Below are 20,736 nucleotides of genomic sequence, written 5' to 3' on the forward strand. Positions count from 1 at the left end.
GTGTGGGGGTATGTGAGTCATGTGTGAGCATACGTGAGTCAAGTCTGGGGGTATGTGAGTCGTGTAGGGCATGTGAGTCATGTAGGTAGGGTATGTGAGTCAGGCATGTGAGTATGTGAGACAGGTGTGTGGGTATGTGAGTCAGTTGTGTGGGTATGTGAGTCAGGTCTGGGGTGGAGGTAAGGGGATGGAGCAGGAGGGAAGTCAGGTGTGTCGCTATAAGGTCAATTATAACGGTACAGGTCACCAGGTGCGGGTGAAAAACGCACACACGCACACGAGCACAGGTACACACAGACACGCATACACAAGCATCTCCACACATGCACACACAAACACAAACAGCAATACACACACAGGCAAAAACACAAAAATGAACAAAACCACAAACATAAACAGATACATACATAGACAGACAGACAGACACAGACACACTCTCTCTCTCTCTCTCTCTCTCTCTCTCTCTCTCTAACCCTGTAGTCCCAAACTTGATGACCAGTGCCCTACCCAATAACACTAAAGGCCCAACTGATAAGGAAGATAGCGGGGATCACAGCCAATACCACGTGATAGTGTAGATAAGAGTAGAGCCAGTGTCCAAACGTGGGAAAACACCCCGGCTCTTATCTCTTATCTCTCCCTTCGCTGCTGATAACATTCCTCTTTTCTTTATTTTTACCTGGTTTATTTTTGACTGGATACGCTCCAATCTCTTTACTATGATTCTTGGTGTGAGAGACAGAGAGAGAGAGAGAGAGAGAGAGAGAGATTTAAACCCAAATTCGTTAGACAGTACAATAGAATGAGGAGGTATTATAACACACACACACACACACACACACACACACACACACACACACACACACACACACACACACAACCATGACGTCACTTCTTGCCCCATCACCACTACCCAGATCACTCCTATACTGATATCAGATAAGCGCCCACATGTCTGACGGCTGAGGTGGGGGAGGGAGATAAGCTGATAAGGAGGGAGGGAGGGGGAGGGGAGAGACAGAGATATATAGGTTTTAAAGTGTTGAGTATTTTCGTGGCTGGTCATGTGTTTAACCTTAAGATTCAAGGACCTATTTTATATACTCCTTTCCTTATATTGGCCTAAATTTACCATCTCTCCATCTTGAATGCTGAGCTGTGAGAATAACTAGAACATGATGGTAGTCACGAAGAAGTGCTATGGAAAGGATGTTGACCGAGTATTGGTATTGGATTTGGCTTTTACTCTAGTTTCTTTCTTTCTTTCTTTCTTTCTTTATTGTCATTTACCTCCGTGATTAACCTGTAGAGACGAAATTTTGGGCCAAGTGAAGGTGAAAGAACTGTAGTATATTCCTGCTACCTCCACATTTAGAACCTCTCAGTCCTCCCTATATCGTTGTTACCTGTGATGTGGGCTACAGGTAAGAAGATTAATAACCACAGGTGTTCTTCGTGTGTAACTTGAAAATTATGGGATTGCTTCTCCGTTTGCAATTTGAGATGGGGTTGGGTTTTTTCTGTCTGCCTGTCTCCTCTCTCTCTCTCTCTCTCTCTCTCTCTCTCTCTCTCACACACACACACACACACACACACACACACACACACACACACACACACACACACACACACCGGATCAATACATCTACCCACGAATCAATCTACGTATCTCTGTATCTTCACAATGGAGATAAAAAAATTAAAGAAATACGTTAATTATACTCACCGACCGACACTGTGTTTACCGAGACGATAACAAGCTCGCCAGTTCTATAGCCTCATAATGTACACGATTTAAGTACGTTGACATCTATCACGTTTATCTATCTACCCATCTATCTATCTATCTGTCCGTATATCCGACCATCTATCCATTCATTGATCCATATGTGTCTCTAACTGCCTTTCTTCTTGTCAATCTCTTTCCATTTCTTCCTATAAACTCTTAGGGTCTATCTATCTACACATTTATCCATCCATCTATCTATCGGTCATATCTCAGCCTCTCCAATCCGGTCGAGTTGCTTAGTTATTATGCAGGAGTTCAGTGCGCTACTTACGAAGGCAGGTTGGGTAGGAAGGGGGAGGAGAGGAATACAAAGGAATACAAAGGAAAGCAAACAGCAACAAACCTTACGGTCCTTTCGAGGCTGTTTGTTACAGAGTTGACTATCACTACAAGATCTAATTCTACATGCTGAAGGATAAGGATAGTAAAGCAAGGAGGAGGAGGAGGAGGAGGAGGAAAAGAAGAACAAGGAAGAGGGTGAGGGGAGAGGAGGGATGAGGGGAAAGAGGTGAGGGGAGAGGGAGTTCACCACAATGTTGGCGGAGTCTGAATAATTGACTCAGTCCTCAGGCACAGGCTGGGGAATAACTTGGATGGGGAGGAGGGAGGAGAGGGGAAGGAAAGGAGCAAGTGGAGGAGAGGAAAGAAGGGGAGACGGGGTTGGAGACGGAAAGGGGGACGGGGGGAGAGACCAAGGGGAGGGAAGCGAAGGAGGAAAGGGTATGAAAGTAGGCGGAGGGAAGAATGGGGACAGAGGGAAAGGTGAGAGGGATGTACTGTGAAGAAGGAAGTGATGGGATAGATAGATTCTGGAGAAAGGCGGAAGGAAGGAATGGAAAAGGTAGGAGAGGAAAAGAAAGAGGTAAGGGAGAAAGGGTACATGGGGGAGGAGAGGGGGGAGGAGAGAAGGAAGGAAAGGACAGGGAGTAGGGAAGAGAGGCGAGGGAGGAAAAGGAGGATGGGGATAAGAGGGGAGGGAGAACTAAAGCAAGGGGGAAGGGGGGAGGGTAAGGGGATCAAAGGAGGTAAGAAAATGACAAAGGGATAATGGGGTACAATAGTGGGGGAACAAAATAATGATGTTACGAATGAGAGGCATAAGAAACACAGAATAAGGGCAGGAAGGAAAATGACAAGGAGGACGAGGAGTAGGAGGAGGAAAACAAGAAGACATTGGAAGACAAGCAATAAATGGTAAAAAGACGAGGAGGGATGGCAATATATATATGTTCAAACTTCACTTCGAAAATACATAAACTTGTTAGGCGCGCAGGGAAGTTGAGAAAGAACTTTGAAAAATGAAATACCGGTGAGCCAACCATGTGATGCAAGCTGGGTGGATTTAAGATGTTGAAAGTTTGCTGCAAGGATCCAAGCAATGTTGACAGAAGGTAAACATTTCTACCTGCGTAATAAGACGTCGGATATGTGACAACGGCGCAGGATTTGTTTTATTTTACTGCTGTTTTCATGTACACTGTACTTACATACATACATGTATTACACACACACACACACACACACACACACACACACACACACACACACACACATTTACATACATACAAACAGGCAGACATACTGTGCATACACACATGTATTACATACACACTTAATTATGTATATCATATATATATATATATATATATATATATATATATATATATATATATATATATATATATATATATATATATATATACGCACAACAAATCAATTCACCATTGTACTGAGAGCTATGCACAGCTAAAACGTTAAAAGAAATCAATTCACACACACAAACAATTTTACACACACACACACACACACATACATACATATATATATATATATATATATATATATATATATATATATATATATTTATATATATATATATATATATATATATATATATATATATATATATATATATATATATATATATATATATATATATGAGAGAGAGAGAGAGAATGACAATAGTATATAAAACTACAAAAACGATACGAGGGGAGACACGAGGGATTAGGGTTAGGAAACGAGAAGGGGGGGGGGAGGAGAGAATGAAAACTTGGAGATGGGAGAGGGAGGGAGAGATGAAAGAAGGATGGGAGGGAGGGAGACAAGGAAGAGGGAGGGAGGGAAGAATGGAGAGAAAGAGGGGAGGGAGAGAAGGAAGGCGAGACATGGAGGGAGGAGGGGTGTGTGAAAGAGACCCTCCGTGGAATGAGATCTACTGGGACTTCTAGACTCTCACTTACCCAACTACACCCCCTCCTTATCCTCACTGCCCCTCCCCCTCCCCCCTCCCCCAATCACATATGGCATACAGCACTCTCTCTCAGGGGCCTTCCTGCTTTTCTGTCCTAGTCTTTAGCTGGTAGAATAGTTTTGTTTGTTATAACCTTCCCTATACCACACAGCCCCGAGACGACAAACAGGTGAGTTGTTGTTTGCTTTCCATTGTACTTTCTCTCTCTCTCTCTCTCTCTCTCTCTCCAATTTAATCCTCTCAAACCCCCACTCTCTTTGTTTTTCCCTTTCCCTCCCTCCTCTTCCACCCGATCTATATTTTTCACTCCTTCCCTCCTATCTCTTCCTCTCTCCCTTTCTTTCTACCTTTCTCTTTTATTTCACCTCCTTTTATTCTTCTCTCCCCTTGCCTCTCTCTCTCTTTTATTCTCCTGTTAATCCCTCTTACTTATTCCGCTTCCCTTCGGTATTTTAAAATCCTCTTCCTTTATTCCTTGACTCTTCATTTTCTCCCTCCTTTTCAACCTTTCTCTCTATCTTCTCTCTCTTCCAAATTCCTCCTTCCCTTCATTCCTCCCACCCTCTGTCTTCCTCACTTCTCCCCTAATTCTCTCTCTCTCTCTCTCTCTCTCTCTCTCTCTCTCATCCAGCTTGCTTTCTACCCCTCGCAATGATGCCATTAAAATAACATAAAACCTCTTCCCTGATGAAATTTCTCTCTTCTCTCTCTCTCTCTCTCTCTAGTTTTCTCCCCTCCCCTCCAGCCCTTCTTCTCCCCAATTAGCTCCCTTTTTGACTCGCTCCCTTCCCTAACAAACAATCTCTCTCTCTCTTCTACATCTCCCTGTCCTATTCTCCTCCAATTGATTTTGCCTATTTATATTTCACCTCCCTTCCTACTTTTATTCATTCCAACTCTCTCTCTCTCTCATCCAGCATCCCTCAAATAATCCTCCCCTCTGAACCTTCTCTGCCAAACAACATCCCCCCTCTTTCCTCCCCCCCCTCCTCCCTCCCTTCCCCCCCTTCTTTCCTCCCTCCCAACGCCCTCTTCTCCACTCTTCTCTCACCTACTCTCTCCCTCTATCCTCTGTTCTTTATGTCCACCTTCCCTTTCCCTGTGTCGTTCTCTTCTATCCCCCTTCTCTCTATCCTCTCCCTTCTATCACTCTCCTCTTTTCTTCCTCCTCTCCCCTTCCCTTTCCTTCCTATAACCCTCCCTCCTCTCCACCACTCTCCTCTGGTTTCTTCTCTTCTTCTTATCCCTCCTTCTTCCCTCTCACTCCATCTGTTTTTCCTCTGCCGTTCCCTCTCACCCCAATTTTCCTTCATCGATCTTTTTTTTTTTCTTCTTTCGTCTCTACTTCGACGACCCCTCACTCTTCCCTCTCCTCCTTCCCTCCCTCTCCCCTTTCTCCCCTCCCCCCCAAGTCTCTTTCTTTACTCTTTTCTCTCCCTACAGTTTTACCGCCATCTTTTTCTTCATTCCCCTCTAATTCAGCCTAGACATCATCGCTCTCTCCTCTCCCTCACTCTGCCCTTTCCTTCCATCTCCCCTTTATCACTGTTCTCCTTCCACTTTTTTCTTCCTTATCTTTGTCATCTCTACTGTCCAGTTTTTCCCATCCAGCATCCTCTCTCTCTCTCTCTCTCTCTCTCTCTCTCTCTCTCTCTCTCTCTCTCAATATCCCTATCACTCTCAGTAATCCATTGAAAATCTCCTAATTTTAAAACACAATCCTTCTCACCCCAGCACATCCATTCATTTCCTCCCTCCCTCCTCCACCCACAGCCTCCTCCCATTCATTCCCTCCCTCCCAACTCCACCCATAACTCCCACCATTCTTTCCCTTCCTCCCTCCCTCCCACCCTCCTCCACCCATACGCTCCCCTCCCATTCATTCCCTCCTCCCCTCCATCCCTCCCTAATCACCCACAGCCCCCTCCCGTTCATTCTCTCCCTCCCTTCCCCACCCATACACTCCCTCCCTTCCTTGTCTAAATAATTCACTCCCTCATAATGCCCATCACTCCCTCATTCTCCTCCAACCCTATCACTCCCTCATCCCCCTGCTAACAAGAAGAGGGATTACCGATTAAATTCAGTCCGACACCAGGCAAATTTCATAAGTCTGACAATAAGACTAAAAACCAGACGATTTTTTACACTTTACCAATAAACGGCTAAAAACAACACGATTATTTTTACTAGCAATAACGGGTTAAAAATAAGACTTTTTAATATTCTGGCAAAAAATGACTACAGAACTAACCTTTTTTTCTTTTTTTTAATATTCTAGCAACAAAAGGTAAAAATAGAGCCAATAACCTTTAAAAACTAGACAATTTTGTTAAGATTCTTGCAAGTAAAGATTAAGTACTGCAGGAATCTGTTTTAAGATTTTAGCGATGAAAGGCTAAAGACGACGATTTTTTAGGATTCAAACAATTAAAGGTAAAAAGTCATATGATTTTTTTTTCTATCCCAAAAGTAAATGTTAAAAACCAGACGATTTTTGAGAGTCTAAAAGGAAAAAAAAAAAAAAACACTATTCTCTCTATTGACCGATTTCTTGTTACTGACGGATTTGGGTATTTAATTCGGGTCCATATCAAACTACTATATCCAGCAGAGGGAAATACTGGTTGACGTAAGCTGGAGGGTCGAATCACCTCCTTGTCAGCGTAAAGACTGTGTGTGTGTGTGTGTGTGTGTGTGTGTGTGTGTGTGTGTGTGAAACTCAATGCCGCTATCCATCTCATCTCTCTCTCTTTCTGTCTCTCTCTCTCTCTCTACGTATCTAATAACGCTACCTCAAAGCCCTTTCACAAACGCTCGTCTCTCTCTCTCTCTCTCTTTCCGTACCTACCTATGCTACCTCAACTCCCTTTCACAAACGCTCACCCCCCCTCTCTCTCTCTCTGATCGATCGAAAGGGAAAGAATCACAGCAAAACACCAAGCCAGCGCCTGTAAATATGGCAACTGAGTGAGAAAGTGAATTAGAGCAAGAGTGTGCTAGAAAGTGAATTAAAGTAAGAGTGTATGTAAGAAAGTGAGTTAAAGAGTGCGTATGAGAAAGTGAATCAGAGCAAGAGTGAGCTAGGAAGTGAATTAAAGTAAGTGTGTGAGAAAGTGAATTAGAGTAAGAGTGTGAAAGCAAATTAGAGCAAGTGAGTGTGAAAGTGAAGAACAAACAGGTGAAAATGTGAAAGTGAGAGATATAGTAGTTTAAAGAAAGAGAACCAGGGAACACGGGAGTATGATTGAGAAAGTACATTAAAGCATAGAGAGAGTGAACGAAGATTATGAGAAAGTCAATTAAAGCAAGTCAGTGAGAAAGTGAGCCGGAGGAAGACTGAGTGAGGGCGTATGGGGAAAGCAACTGAGAGGATTGATGTGTGAGAGAAATGGTGTGTGAGTGAGTAATACACCTTTATAGTTTGGAAGAAACCCCCCCCCTCTGTGTGTGTGTGTGTGTGTGTGTGTGTGTGTGTGTGTGTGTGTGTGTGTGTGTGTGTGTGTGTGTGTGTGTGTGTGTGTGTGTGTGTGTGTGTGTGTGTGTGTGTGTGTGTGTGTGTGTGTGTGTGTGTGTGTGTGTGTGTGTGTGTGCGCGCAAAAGGAAGTCTACTTGTGAGAAAATGATTGGCAGGTTTCGACCCAACATGAGAAGAGGTGTGCGAGAGAGAGAGAGAGAGAAAGAGAGAGAGAGAGAGAGAGAGAGAGAATATGGGGGTGTAGCAGTGTGTAAGTGTGTGTGCAGGTGAGTGAGGGTGTGAAAGTGTAAGAATGAAATTTTGTTTGTAAAGATTATTATTATTATTATTATCATCATCATCATTATTATTATTATTATTATTACTATTATTATTATTATTATATCATTATTATTATTATTATATCATGATTATTATTGTGGGATAGGTGGGAGGAGGGACTAAGTTAGGTGTGGGGTGTGAATGAGACGTGAGAGAGTGAACTGAGAGAGTGTAAAGGGGTGAATATTTAAAGGGAGGAGTGAGAGCGAGTGACGGGGAGGGGAGGGAGAGAGACAGTGAGGGTGAGAAAGCTATTGGAAATGAATGAAGGGAAAGAGAAGGGAAAGTGTAAGTGAACATATGAATGAATGAATAAGTGAATGAAAGAATGAATGAGTGGGTGAGTATGAGACAGGAGAAGTGGAGGTGTGAGCAGAAAGTGAATAAATGACAGGAAAGGTGTGCACTGAGTGACCAAGTGAATGACAGGGTGTGTGAGAGCAAATGAAGGTATAAGCGAGTGAGTGTGTGTGTGTGTGTGTGAGTGAGCGAGTGGGTGTAAATGACAGCGAGTGAGAGCCAGTATGATAGTCCTGTTGACACTAATGGAAGGTCGGCTCAGTAGGGGCAATGGCACAAAGGCAGAGAGGGGGATGATGAGTGGAAGGGAGAACAGGGGGTGAGGAAGGGGAAGGGGGAGGGCAGGGACGGAGTGGGGAAGGAGGGAGATTTCGAGAGCAGAAGGGGAGGGATGGACTGGGGTGGGCAGAAAGAAGGCAAGGATAATGAGGGAGGGACTGCGAAGGGAAATAACAAAAGGGAGGCGGATAGAAGGGGAGAAGAGGGATAATGAGAGAGAGAGAGAGAGAGAGAGAGGTGAAATACTAATAAAGAAAGACTGGAGGGGAAGCGAGTAGACGGGTGTGTGGAATGGGGCTGCAAGGGGACCGGGTTACTGGGGACGATGGTGAGGAAGGCAGGAAGGAATGACAAGGTGGTGGCAGTGTTCTGATCGGCTTATCGGATCAGTGGTTACCGCGTTCGTCTCAAGGTTTGTGTGTACTCGTGTCTGGGATAGAAATACAGTCGTGGTAGACATTTATAATAGGTGTTGGTAGTGCTTTTGGTGTTGGTAGTGTGTTTGGTGTTGGTAGTGTGTTCTCTCATGCTAGTCAGACTCGCTACGTACCGATGACATTTACATATTATGATACATTCAAGTGCACCCATCCCAAGGCAGAAACCATTTCCTGGTGAGTACAGGTACTTGAGAAAGGAGGGATGATAAATGGAAGAAGGGAAGGGAAGGGAAGGGAAGGCACGGCAGGGCAAAGCAAGGCAAGGGGATGAATAGCAGACGGAAGGAGGGTAAGTGATGGGAAAGGACGAGAAGGATTTAAAAAACAAAAAACAAAAGCGGGGGTAAGAAGGGGAAGGATAGGAGAAAGAAGGGGAAGAGAACAGAAGGTGAAGAAGGGAGGGACAGCGAGTGAGGAGAGGAGCGGAGGAAGGGAAGGAGGATGAGGAGAGCAGGTGCCGATGGACAGAAAAATTGGGTTAAAAAAAAAAAAAAAAAACATCTGGGGGTATGGATTGAAGTGGTCCAAGAGTTCCTGAAAGGGTATGGCTCGAGAGGAGAGAAAATTAAAATCAACTTGAAGGGGAAGAAAAGGGCTCTTGAATCCGGGAAAGACAAGGAGGGGGATTGGGAGTGGCAGAGGGGCTGAGGACTGATAAAAGGGTGGGTGCTGAGTGGAATGGGTTGAGGACTGGAAGGAGGGCTTAGGGAAACCAGGTTGAGAAACTGAAGAGGGGGAAGAGAGAGGCTGAAATGAAGAGGCGAAAGACAGAGAGGTCGTGAAACTGAACGAGGGAAAGTCAGAGAGACAGATAAATTGAAGTGGGGGAAGATGGGAAAGTTGAGAAACTGAAAAAGTAGTCAGAAGCTGAAGAATAGACGAAAGGGGATGAACCAATTGATCTGAAATGGGGCGATGGACGGAAGATAACATTCAAGGTGGAAAGGCGGGAAAGGAAGGTGAACGCATTGGCAGCGAGGCTGAGGAATGAAAGGTAGACGGTGTTTGTTGGAGGAGAAATGAGCGAGGATGAATAAAAGGGGGTGATATATGAGAGATGAGACAAAGGACGGGGTGAGAGAGGGGAGCTAAAGAAAACGAAAAAATGGGGGGTCTGGAATTAGTTGTGTCAAGGGGAAGAAAAGTGACAGGGAAAAATGGGAGGGACGCGATAGGAAGAAACATGATAAGGAGGAGAGAAAGAGACAGGAAGGAGAGAAAGCAAAGGATGACGTAGGAGAGAGAGAGAGAGAGAGAGAGAGAGAGGTGGGGTGGGGGGGCTAAGAGAGGACGGAAGCAAAAGGAATGTGAAGGAGGAAGAAGAAGCAAGAAAAAAAAAACAGAGGGAGAAAGAGGGGAGGGGGAGGAAAGACAGGGGGTCTGTGAAGGGTGTGGGGATGGGTTAGGGAGAAGAGGGTTGGTGGAAGTAGTGAAGGGGCGAGAGGGCAAGGTGTGGAGGAGGGGGAAGCAGGAGGTGACAAGGCAGGGAGTGAAAGAGGGGAGGGGGATGATGGGAAGAGGAGAAACAGAGGATGTGGTGGGAGGAGGGTAAATAAATAAATTAATTAATAAATATATAAATAAAAACATAATCATCATCATCATTACCACCACCAAAGGAAGAGGGGGAGTCGATGGAGGGGTGACGATGACAATGCAGGGGAAGGAGTGGGGTGATAAAACAAAAAGGAAGAGGGGTGAGAGAGAGAAAGAGAGAAGGGGGCAGTGTATTAAAAGCGACAAGGGGAAGCGGCAGGAGGCCAAAATGTTTTCACTCATTTCCCATTAATAATAAACTTCCCTGCATGTTTAAAGTCGGTCGGGGTTATATTTTTTTATTTTTATTTTTTCGTCTCCTTCTTTTTCTTTCTTCCGTCCCTGCGTCCTCCACTCTGATTAATACATTTGCCGTGCTGTTGTTAATTTTGTTTTAGGACAGGTGTTAACGTAATTGTGTGTGTGTGTGTGTGTGTGTGTGTGTGTGTGTGTGTGTGTGTGTGTGTGTGTGTGTGTGTGTGTGTGTGTGTGTGTGTGTGTGTGTGTGTGTGTGTGTGTGTGTGTGTGTGTGTGTGTGTGTTGCAATATTTGTCTTTCCACTGATGCTGTGTTCATACATTTTATTTTAGTTAGTGTTACGTCGCTTATATTCGTTTGAGTAATGCATAGCTCCTTCCCATTAACCAGGCGGCGATTTTCGTTCTAATACGTTCTTATTTTACAGTTCTCTATCCTCTCCATAGCACTTCTTCGTGACTAGTATCATATCTAAGTGTTTCAAAGTTGTAGGGTTGTCTGGAAATCCTACAGTTTTGTTTCTGAGTTATAAGGGGGGTTGTTTGGGAGTTGTAGGAGGCCGTCTGGGGGTCGAACTTTGTAGAAAATTAAAAGACACGAGATAAAGGTAGAGGGATGAGTAACTACTGATAATCACGGATAGATATAAATAGATAGATACCTAGTTTATAAATGTTTTGTCTGTGGGTAGGAAGAGGTTGTTAGTTGACACATAAACAGATGAGAGACAGGGATAAAGAAAGAGTGATGCACAGCTACTGATAGACACAGATAGATATACATAGATACCCGCCCCTTCAGAACCCACACCACACTCATTAAACATTGGAATTATCGCTGTACTATATTAATTCACGGAACGAGGCACACAATTATACCGGTGCTCTTGGCTAACCGTCCATGCTGATTAATATGCGCCGTGTTGATGCCCTGCTGACTTCTGACGCATGGCTGACTGTTGGCCAGGTTGTTTGTTGTTTTTGCTTTGTTTGTTTTGTTGTTGTTGTTGTTAGACCAGCTGCTGATTCCCACCCGAATTAGTATCCTAGAATAATCATTATATCGCACAGTCTTTTTATCTGTATATATATTATTCTGCCTGCCTGCCTTCATTCTTTTCCTTTCCCTTCCTTTCCTTCCCGCCTGCCTGCCTTCATTCTTTGCCTTTCCTTTTCCTTCCTTCCTTTCTTCTTTCCTTCCTCTCTTTCTTTCTTTCTTCCTTCCTTCCTTCCTTCCTTTCTTCCTTCCTGCCTGCCTGCCTGCCTGCCTGTCTGCCTGCCTACCCGAGTGCCTACCTGCTCTCTGTTTGTGTGCTCGCTTGTCCTAATAAATCATTCATATTTCACTTCTCCATTTCATTTGCCTCGGGATTTAGACCCTCCCTTTACCATGGTCGTTCTTGCATAATACACCCAGGTTAAATCGAAGTACTGTAACTTTGAACTATGGCCGCAAAATACGTTCTTATTTCGGTAGTACTATTCGTGGAGGAAGTATTACCAACAGGAGACAATAATGTGAATGTAGCAATACCACGTGGAAGTACATATTAGTGGGAGTACTAATATCTAAAGAGAAATGGATGTGGCACTTGCATTATCAGTGGGAGTAATATTAATGGAAACAGAAATTTTAGAATTGTTAAGTATTAGCTGAAGGAGTAACATCAGAGGAACACAATAAGTAATAGGAAGATGTAGCAAATGGAGAAAATATGTGGAAATGGCAATATCAGAGGAAGTAATACTGATGGAAGGAGAAATATCAGTGGTAAAATAAAAAAAATAAAGGAGTAATACCAGATGAGTAAAGAAGTTGCAAAAAGGTAGGAAGAAATAAAACCAAAGGCAACAGTAAATCAAAGGCAGTAAAACAAGGGAAAGGAGCAATATCAGATCTGTATATAAGAGAAAGAGCACTATCAGGTAGGAATATGAATGGAGGTAAGAAAATTGGGTGCAGTAAAAAAGAGATAAAGTAGCAATATAAGACAGTAACAAGAAAGAAAGTAGCAGTATAAGTGGAATATAAAAGATGAGAAAACAGTAAGTAGCAATCTGGAAAAAAGTGTAGGTGTAGCGAGGCAGCAATAAGGGTGTGAGATGAAGTAACAATATGAAAGTGTAAGTAGCAATATGACAAGGGAAAGTAGCAATACAGAAAAGTGTAAGTAGCAATCTGAGAAAAAGTGTGGGTGTTACGTGAGAAGGCGAGAGGATGGTGGGGGGGGAGGGGTATTATGATCGATCGTCCAGAAGTGTATATAGACCGACTGACCTCACTTGGTTGGTTCCGGCAGCACCACCCCACCTTCCTGCCTCACCCTGCCTTAATCCTGCCTCACTTGCCTCAGCCTTTCGCCTCCTTTTTCTGCCTGACCCCGCCTCAATCTCTCTCCTCACATTCTTGCCTCAGCCTCTCACCACCCCACCTCTATTCTCGATCCTCACATTCCTGCCTAACTCCTGCCTTACTCTATCTTTATCCTGCCTCACCCAGCCTCAATATATATATCTCTCTCTCTTCCCTTTCCAGCCTCACCTCACCCTTTCTTACCTTGCTTCAATCTTGCTTTCTCTTACCTCAACCTGTCTGTTTCACCCCTGCATTATCCTACCTTAGCCCTGCCTCACCCTGCTTTTAACTCTCTCCTCCCTTCCCCTCCTCCCTTTACCCTGCCTCACCCTACTTCACCTCTTCTCGCCCTTTCCTTTATTTTCCTTATCCTGTCTTACCCTACCACAACCTTCCTGCCTCACCCTTCCACTGCCCTGTCTAAACCAAGCCTCAGCTTTCTCATCATTTCCACAGTCTCCCTCCTCCTGCTTGTTATGCCCTGCTTCGATCCTTTCACAATCTGTCTCACTCTGCCTCCCTTTCCCTCATCCTGCCTCCCTTTCCCTCATCCTGCTTCCCTCTGCCTTACCCTTCCCTCCTCCTGCCTCAATCCTACTAAAATAAGCCTTGCTCTGCCTCCCCCTGCCTTACTCTGCTTCCCACTTCCCTTCACTTTACCAAAATATGCCTCACTCTGTCTTACCCTTACCTCCTCCTGCCTCACCTCAACCAAAACATACCTTACCCTGCCTCATCCTTTCCTCATCTTGCCTTCCCTCATCCAAAATACGCCTTATGTTGCCTCATCCTGTCTTGCCCTTCCCTCATCCTTCCTCCACCCTTATTCCTCCTTCCCAAGCCTCACTTTTCCCTTGATCTGTCGTTTATTTCGTCCTTGATACGTCTTCCCCCATCCCCTGCCTCGTCCTTTCTAATTCTACCTCATATCTATTTTCGTCCTTTTGTAAATCTGCTTCAAATCTAACCCATTTTGGTCCAAGATTCCTGTTCTCTACTCGGTCTCGTACTTGAATCGCCCTTTTTGAAGCTGCCTCCTCTCTGGCTCGTCTTCGTTCTTGATCTCTCCATTTCGAAATTAGTCCCACCCATGACCTGTCCTTCGTCTCGTCCGTCTCGTCCTTCACATGCCCTCATCCAAGACATTTTCGTCCCTGACTCGTCCTAACCAGCTCCGCCTCGCCCTTGACCTCTCCGTCTCGTCCTTGAATCGTCCTTCCCCAGTACTGCCTCGTCCGTTCTAATTCTACATTAACCTTGATTCGTCCTTCACAACCCTGCCCTGTCCTTGACCGTCCTTCAACCCCGCTTCGTCCATGGTTCATCCTTTTATCTACGGCTCATTTAACTCACAGCGAAGGTAACCAAATCGAACCCTGCCCTATTCAACCTTACGAATTTTGAAAGAATCTAATCCAGTGAGAATAACCCAATCAAACCCTAACCTATTCAACCTTACGAATTTTGACAGAATCTACTCAGCTCATCACAGCCTAACCAAACTTTTCCTAATCAACGCAACCTCACCTAGCTTAGCCCAGCCCAGCTCATCCCATCCTATTCTACCCTACCCTAAGCTAACTCAAGCACCGCACCCTAACCCACTCTACCCTACCTAACCCTAACCTCGCCTGCCCTGACTTAACCGAACTTAATCTGACTTAATGTAGCCTAACCAAACCCAATCTACTGTACTATTAGAGTATCCGGGTGGCCTGTGACCTTGTTCCCTGCCCCCACAAAACACGCTATTCACTCTTATCTCTACGTCACGCTAACCTTATCTATCACCTTACAGTACAACATATAGAGCCCCCCCCCTAAACACACACACACACACAATAAAACACAGCAGGTAGAAACACAGGGTACTTTCGCCGTATCAGCTTTCGACACAACCACACCGCCAAAATCTCACCCCAGTATTAAACACCCACCAAATCCCAAACCATCCCTGTCGCCATTCAACCCCTTATCCGGCCCTGCATACCAGAGATAAGGATAAGACGAGGTGGACTTACTGACTGATTGCCGGGTACTCTTGCGTGAGGTTCAGGTGAGCCAGATCTTACCTGAGGGATAGAAAATAAGAGTATTATTCGATGGGATTTATTATAGATAGACTTATAGGCAAAAAAAATCACTCAATAACACGTGATTCATGTTTTTACATATGGATTGACTATATTATGCAAACACATGAATTCCTATAACTTGCAGCTTAGAAAACACGGGTGCCACTGGACTGGCTATGTTGTGCAACTTTATATGGACTGCTTATATAGTGCAACTTAGAAATGGAGGAGGATGGACTGCGGGATGAGGGCAACTCCAGCCTGCGGTCCACCGGATTGATGTTTCAGATGAACCTGAGGCTACAACTACAACTACTACTGCTACTACTACACTACTATTATTATATTATTCTTTTTACACTGAATGGAGAGATGACAATTATAAGCCAAGTTAGAGTAAAAGACGTACAGTAGTGACAGATTTACTGAAGGCTGTATCTCACCCCCTCCCCCCAAGTTCCAAAAGTCTCCCCTGAACTTAATCATGCAGATCCATAAAAAAAAAAAAAAAAGTCCTTGGGCTGAAGAAGTCATGAGAGATGAATTAGAGGAAATAAACTAAAAGGGTAAAAAACATAGAGTCCGTATCAACCTAATCCTCTCCCAAATAGCGATGACATAACGGTGTGCTGCGTATAACGAGTTGGTAAATTTGTGTGAGTATATCTTAATTAAAACCTACTATTACTACTACTACTACTACTACTACTACTACTTCCATACTACTACTACTACTACTACTTCTGCTACTTCTATACTACTACTACTAGTACTACTACTACTACTACTACTACTTCTACTTCTATACTACTACTACTAATAATAATAATAATAATTATATATAACATCCTCCAAAAGCATAAGAACATAAAAAGACAAGACAAACACATTACAGCAAACTTAAGAGCAAAATAAAACACAAGCTGAAGAGAAAATGCCCACAGGAAGAATGAGTGAGGAGAGCTTATGTAAATGACACAAAGGGAGGGGAAAAATTACGACATGGAGGTGCTGGAGTGGAGTGAGACGTGGAGTGAGTGAGAGGGTGGTATGAGCGTGAAGGTGGAGTGAGGTGGTGGAAGAGGTGAAAAGTCGAGCAAGGTGGGAGGGGGTAAAAAGTGGAGTGAGGTGGTGGAAGGGGTTTTAAGTGGAGTGCGTGAGGTGGTGAAATGAGAAGATGGAGTGAGGTGAAGGAGTAAGTGAAGGGATTTAGTGGATGGTAAAAGTGCAATGAGTGTGGTGGTGACGTGAGTGAGAAGGTGGAATGTGTGGTAGTGGAGCGAATGAGGGGGTGGAGTGACAGTGAGAAATGGAGTGAAGCATAATGGTGGAGTAAGACTAGCGGAGTGAGGTGTGGCGATGGCTGGGAGCAGAGGGACAAAACAAACAAACAAACAAAAATACCACCACCACCACCACCACCACGAACAACAACAATAACAAAAACAACAAGAGTGCAAAGGATAGCAATTCATTTACGAGTGCATTATATGGCTGATCATAATTCATCATTTAAAACATAACAGAAGAGTGAGTCAGTGGGCGAGTGAAGTACAGAGTGCTATTGCTGCGGTGATTGCACTGTGGATAGATAGACAGAAAGTTAGATGGATAGATAGACAGATAGACTGATACAGAGAGACGAACAGATAGCAGATACGCATGAAAGTACACAGATACAGATAGGCAGATATAGAGATACATTGAGACAGAGAAAGTGACAGATGGACTGACAGACAGACAAATAGACAAACACATATAGATAGATAGATACAAAATATTATGAACCTGAACGGAAATGAAGACTACTAGAATCACAATGAAAGGCAAGCGATGACGTGTAAGTGAAAGTGTGAAGACAGAAGGGGGAAGTATGAATGACGCAAGGTGGTTAGAGAGAGGGTGAAGATAAGTGACGAAGAACAAGTACAAGGAGAGTGAAGGTGAGAGAGAACGATGAGAAGTTTGGTATCTGAGGAGTAAGAGAGTGAATGTTGATGAATATGTATGGTGAGTGAGAGTGAGTGAGAGAGGCAGAGAAGTATGGATAACAGACGAAATGTTAAAATTAGTTTAGTGGGAAAGGGGGTAAAAGGTAGAAACTGTGTGTTTTTTTTTTTTTTTTTTTTTTAATGCGAGGAAGAAGGAACCAAAGGCCATGAGCCCGCAGTAACAGTTCCCTCCAAGAGAAAAACAAAATACAATATAGAGCCAAATTCAAGATCCGATCATTTTGAGATGCCTGGACACACTGCGTTTGAAAGACTGGAGATCATAGGCAGCAGGAAATACAGACAGAGGGAGACAGTTCCAGAGCTGACCTGTTGCATAAATGAAAGACTGGGAGTAACGGTTAACTCTTGCATTAGAGAGTTGGACAGAAAAAGGATGAGAGTTTGCTGCCAGACGGGTGCTACGCGCCCGTCGTAGAGGTGGAGGAATGCAAGCAGACAGTTCAGAGGAGCAGTGACCATTAAAGTAGCGATAGAAAAGAGATAAAGATGCAACAGTGCGGCGAAGAGACAGAGGTTGAAGGGAGTCAGTAAGAGGAGGAGAGTTAATGAGACGAAAAGCCTTTGACTCCACCCTATTGAGAAGAGCTGTATGTGGGGAGCCTCCCCACACATGAGAGTTGTACTCCACACAGGGGCGGATAAAACCCCTGTATAGAGTCAACAATTGCGCAGGGGTAAAGAAAGAGCGGAGTCGGCTTAGCACACCCAATCTCTTGGAAGCAGATTTTACAAGAGATGTAATATGATCTTTCCAAGATAAGTCCCGAGTAAATGAAACCCCAAGCATGTTCAAGGATGATGCAGGATTAAGCTGAATATTATTAAACATTAGTGGGTATACCTGTGGAAGATTTTGTCGGGTTGATAGGTGTAAGAACTGAGTCTTAGATGCATTAAAAACAACCATATTATTTTTACCCCAGTCAGAGATACGAGCCAAGTCAGACATTAGGTGTGCCATAGCCTCATCCCTTGTTTGTTGAAGTAACTGTTGAGATGGGCGTTGCGGGAACCGAATGGAAAGGTGAAGGGTGGAGTCATCAGCGTATGAGTGGATATGGTTAGATGTACAGCTTAGAAGATCATTGATGAATAAAAGGAAGAGAGTTGGTGATAGGACAGAGCCCTGAGGAACACCACTGTTGATAGATCTAGGAGAAGAACGATGGCCGTCTACAACAGCGGCTATAGAACGACCAGAAAGGAAGCTAGCGATGAAGGCACAGATAGAAGGATAGAAACCGTAGGAGGGCAGTTTGGAAATTAAAGATTTATGCCAGACTCGATCGAAAGCCTTTGAGATGTCAAGTGCAATGGCAAAGCTTTCGCCAAAGTCCCGAAAGGAGGATGACCAGGAGTCTGAAAGGTAGGTGAGAAGATCGCCAGTGGAGCGTCCCTGACGGAACCCATACTGACGATCGGAAAGAAGGTTGTGATAGGAAAGATGCCTTAAAATTTTTCTATTAAGAATTGACTCGAAAACTTTTGAAATACAGGACGTTAAAGCAATTGGACGATAGTTGGAGGGTTGGGAGTGGTCACCCTTCTTTGGGACTGGCTGAATGAGAGCAAACTTCCAGCAAGAAGGAAAGGTACGTGTGTGTGTGTGTGTGTGTGTGTGTGTGTGTGTGTGTGAGAGAGAGAGAGAGAGAGGATGCTGGTAAAGCTGACTAATGAGCCGATATCCAGGTATGGCACAGGTGAGACGCCCATTAATTAATGACGGTATGGAGGCGGGCCAGATGCACAGGTAGCAAGCAGACTCACGCAGGTGACGTCAGCAAGGGAGGCAGTGACGTAAGCAGTGACGTCATCACTGAGGGTATGGTGCTACAGAAATTCAATGGGGGAGTGACGACACTTAAGGGAGAATTAATCAGTCCCATATGATATTATTATTATTATTATTATTAGGATGTGTAGCCCCTTCTATATGATTCTTCTACTACTATTACTACTACTACTACAGAGCTCTCTAAAGCCGAATAAAACTCCTCAGGCATCAGCAAGAATAAAATATAAAGAAGCCACCGTACTGAGGGTGTTAATTACAAGCTTAGGGGAACATATTGCAGTGGGAGATGACGTCGGGGGACAGAGCAGTGATGATGGATTTTGTCACTGCTGATGCTAACTGTGACGCCCGAAGCAAGTGAAGTGGATGGCTGCAATTGACCTGCAACCTTTCCACCAAGGGATACGTCACGCATACTCAACACGACGGGGCCAGGTGAGAGTGCGTCGGAGGTGACATCTTTAGGGTTTGACGTAAGTGCTGTTGGGTAAGAGGTGCAAGGAGAAAAAACAGAAAGACAGGAAAACAGACAGGCAGACAGACACAAACACTGAAAAAAATTAATAAGCACTGCAGACAATAAGAAAAAACGGGAAACAGCGGCACAGACAAAAAGAAAAACAAACATACAGAAAACCTGAAAGACAGACAGATACAAACACTGAAAAAGATGATTAAGCAGTGCAGACAGAAAAACAAAGACAGAAAAACAGAAAGACAGACACAAACACTGAAAAAAATGAGTAAGCGATGCAGACAAACAGAAAAAAGGGGAAACGGCGGTACAGACAAACAGGACAAATGAGAAACAGACAGGAAAACAGAAAGACAGACAGACACAAACACTGAGAAAGATGAGTAAGCAGGACAGACAAAAAGTGATAACAAAAACAAACAGGAAAACAGAGAAACAGTTACACACAAACACTGATAAAGATGATACTGACAAGCAGAAACACACACACACACACACACACACACACACACACACACACACACACACACACACACACACACACACACACACACTAAAAAAGATAAGAGACAGGCGAACAAAAACAGACACAAAAACTGAAAAAGAATAAAGACAGACAAACGGGAGACAAAGACCAGCAGTGCAGACAGAGAGAGACACAGAAACGGAACAGCAAACAGAAAAATAAATACGCAAACCCTGAAAATGACAAGAGCAACCAAACAAGAATAACCCAAGACACGAATATTCTGAAAGAGTGACGCAAGTGACGTTAAGTGAGCAGCGGGGTAAGGCAGGTAAGACAGGCGAGAGAACGAGGTCAGGTGACAGAAGAGTAGGTCATCATTGTGCCATGAAAAAAGCAAACACCATCTTTATATTACAAGAGGAAGTAATAAATCTAAACCCACTTACATTCGCTATGCTCCTTTTACTCTAACTTGGCCGCAGATTTTTGTCTTGTAGTTTATTTCACAGCTCAATGGCGGAATAAGACAATACTATATCCTCTCCATGGCACTGCTTCGTGACTAGCATTATACTGTAAGGACTTGTTATGATTCAATACTCAATACAGAGAGAGAGAGGACAATTTTAGGTCAAACTAGAGTAAACAGGGTACAACACGGGCTCGTATTCTCGTTGGTAAAGGAAGCTCCCTAACACCTCTTCCCAAGCGATTTATTTTTGGAAATGGCCAGTTAATATCCTTTTATATATTATTTATGCAGAGTATGGCGATACTGGAAGGATTTATGTAACACAAAAGGACAATAAGGTGTTTTAAAAATATATCGCTTAGGAAAATGTGTTAGGGAGCTTCCTTACCGACGAGAATGAGGGCCAAGGAGTCATCACAGTGTTA

The 20,736-nt window shown here is 43.9% G+C and overlaps 1 protein-coding gene across 4 annotated transcripts in view; it reads right to left on the reverse strand.

Moving 5' to 3' along the window:
- Positions 1–20,736, reverse strand: part of LOC145412133 (cyclin-dependent kinase 17-like) — a 312,580-nt gene that overhangs the window by 116,080 nt on the left and 175,764 nt on the right. The window lies entirely within an intron of this gene.

Source organism: Coenobita brevimanus, chromosome 92, assembly GCF_032717465.1.
Source record: "Coenobita brevimanus isolate Jiangsu-jjx chromosome 92, ASM3271746v2, whole genome shotgun sequence".
NCBI lineage: Eukaryota > Metazoa > Arthropoda > Malacostraca > Decapoda > Coenobitidae > Coenobita > Coenobita brevimanus.